Below are 3,421 nucleotides of genomic sequence, written 5' to 3'. Positions count from 1 at the left end.
GAAAAGCTCGCGTTTTGCGGGCTTAGACTTTTTTTTGTGGGGCTTGAGGTAGTGCCCAACAATAAGCGCTAAAAAATTACAAATGATAAGACCGTGCAAAAAAAAAAAATACCAAACGCGCTATTGAGACTACACATGCGCTGCATGACAAAAGCTGACTGCATTTGTCCATGTGAAGAGCAAGGCGCGCACGCTTGACAAATTTGAAAAGCTAGTTTGAAAGAACGGCAGCATTGTACAAACTTTTGCAGTGTTATGTCATTAAAACCGAAAGTTGAAGACATTAATACCAATAAGCAATCACTTATTACGTAGCCATAAAATATGTGAGAAATCCTCTTTTTTTCTATGTGCGTTGCCCGCACAACTTAATCGGAATCCATAAATCATGTCCACGGCTGCAGAAGATTTGTCATATTTCATATTTGCGGACACTTGTGAACACAGCCGGGTTCGGGTTCAAGCTGGACCAAAGATGCATTATTATATGATACGAACATTGGATTTTGCCAAACAAATAATTATACAACAAACAGGCGAATTTGCTGTGCGGCGGAGAGCGCAGGAGGAACAGGCGAAAGCCGCCAGATTCACTTTCAGTTCCAGTTCGGTCTTCAGCTGGAGGATATGAAGATGCAGCTGCAGCTGTTGGATCACAGCTTGTCTCTGTCATAATCAGCAGATGTTTGGCCGAATTCGAAAGGAGGAAATCGCCCGTGGCCAAACAAAAAGAGACAGTAGTCGAGTGGACGATAAATAAATAATAAATGCATTGCGAAATTATAATTTTTTTTTGTATTTTTGTTGGTTTTATACTTTTTAGGTATTTTTTGTTGTTTTTATTGAAATTCCTTAGATCGCAAGAAGCGCACAGAAGTAATATGTATATGGTAAATTGTTGTTGTAGATACATACATAATAATTAAGATTATTATTTATATAATATATATATATATATACATATATATATATATATGTAATATGTAAGTAATATTTATATATTGTGGGTGTGTGTGGTGTATTTGTGTGTGTGTCTCTGTGTGTGTGTGTGTGTGTGTAAATAGTGTGTTTATGTGTGTGTGTTGTGTGTGTGTATTAATAGATACACATATACATATATTGTATAGTGTGATATAGTAGAGTATAGTATAATTATGCATAATTATAATATTATATACAAATCTCAATAGATTGTTGATTGATTTGATTTGATTTCATTTTGATTTCATTTTGATTTCCTTTCGGTTTTTCTTCCTTTCATGTACATTTATTTATTTATCTCGTGTTTTGTATACATTTAATATATTACAAGCAAAATATTTTTTCAAAAAATGTCCACTTGTTTTATATCTTCTTTTCTTGTTTTGTATTTCTCTACACACTTACAGACTATTCGCTCTATTTATCATCATCCTCATCATCATCATCATCATAATCTGCTTCAATCATTCGCTCTTCTTTCGTTTTCTTACAGCTACTATTATTTATATATATATATATATATATATATATATATATATATATGTATATGTGTATATGTATGTATATATATATATATATTTTTTTTTTTTCAGAGTTATATATAAAAATGATGTGAGCAAAGTTGAAACATTTTCTCGTTAGTCGAAAACGTGTTGTGAATTGAGTCTGGTTTTCCTTTTTGTTTTGGTTTGGAATACATACACTATACACACAAACACACACAGACCCAGACACACACACACGCGTACACGGGCTCTTGCGATACACACACATACACATCATACTTATATATAAACATCAATCAGTGTCACACATTTCGCTTAAACTAAAGTTAATACAATACAAAAATTCAAAAACACAATTCTCGAGCCTATGCAAAGAAAATGTTAAATGGAAAAAAAATAAAATAAAAGTTGACAAACGCAATCAAGTTAAAGTAATAGTACAGTTAACAGTTAAGAGGAAACATAGCATATATATATATACATATATAGCATATATATACACTTATATATATATGTATAATTTTGTGTTGGACTTCAGTGTTTTTTTGTTGTTTTTTTGTATGTTGTCTTTCATTGAATATTGTTTTCAATGCAATATACAATTATTTATATATTTCTCTTAAATCGAGTTTATTCTTGTATTATTATAAGTATGGTATATTGTGGATGTATATATATATATATATATTCGTATACATACATATATATATATATATTATGCGCTATATGTATATCAGTTAAATCATTCATAAATTATCACCCAGCAGTTTTTAACAAAGAACAAACAAAGAATCAAGCCAAAACACAGTCACTCAATCACAAAACATCACAATACATCAATCAATCAATCAATCAATTACGTTGCTGCTGCTGCTGCTGCTGCTGTTAAACTTCACTAGATACCATTAGTTTTATATTTAGTTATATTATTATTATTATTTGTATATAAACTACAGCTCTACACAGTTTTCAACTTTTACACGCATATATAAAAGGATACACTGAAAATATTTTAGCAAAGTTTTCTGTTTGTTGCTTTAAAAAACTGTTAAGTAAAAAATTTGATTTTTTTTTTTCTTTTGGAGATTTTGATTTGCGTTTTTCATTTGACATGCTTCAAGTGTTTAATTTTTTTTTGTTTTTGCCTTTTTTTTTTTGAAAATTATAAGCTGCTTGCTAAGCTTTTATCAACATCATTGTATTTTCAGTTATCAGATTTTCCAGCTTTTCCATTGAGCATCGTCTCACGCTGAGATACATTTAGTTTCGGGTTCAATAACTGTAATTGCATGATTGTACCGTACTTAAGAGCGACACAGTTACAGTTAAGATTTAAGAGTTAAGATTAAAGATTACAGATTAAAGAGTTACAGTTAAGAGTTAGCATTAATGTTAAATCATATACAATATATAAATACAATTTTTACTTGCACATCTTGTCAATTTCGACAGCTACAAATTTGACTAATATTTATTCTTTTTTTTTTCTTTACTTTTCTTTTCTTTTTCTTTTTTTTCTTTTCGCTTATGTACATGTCATAATTTCTGCCTTGTAATTATTTGTTTATGTTTTTTTGTTTTTTATGGTTGATAAGTATTTGTTTTTTTTTTAGGTTTTTTTTGTTGATTTTTTTTATTTGTAAATATATTCATGTATTGTATTTATTTGTTTAATATATGTATGTGTGTGTATACGAAGATAATTTGCTTGGAATTTCTATGCGGCGGCACGGAGGCAGCTGCGCTTATAGCATTTGAACAAATTAAAAAAATTATAATATTGGATGATGATGGGCTATTTAGGATATATATATATATATATATATCCATTTGTATATGTATATATCGATATATTTATATATGGTATGGGGAGGAGGCTGGCTGGCTTGCAACTGGGCTGCAAAACAACAAATGGGAGGAGTAAATAAAAATTG

This window comes from Drosophila grimshawi, unplaced genomic scaffold (genome assembly GCF_018153295.1).
Source record: "Drosophila grimshawi isolate 15287-2541.00 unplaced genomic scaffold, ASM1815329v1 contig_1367, whole genome shotgun sequence".
Taxonomy (NCBI): domain Eukaryota; kingdom Metazoa; phylum Arthropoda; class Insecta; order Diptera; family Drosophilidae; genus Drosophila; species Drosophila grimshawi.
The sequence above is the reverse complement of the archived record's forward strand: the minus strand, read 5'-3'. Positions refer to the sequence as shown.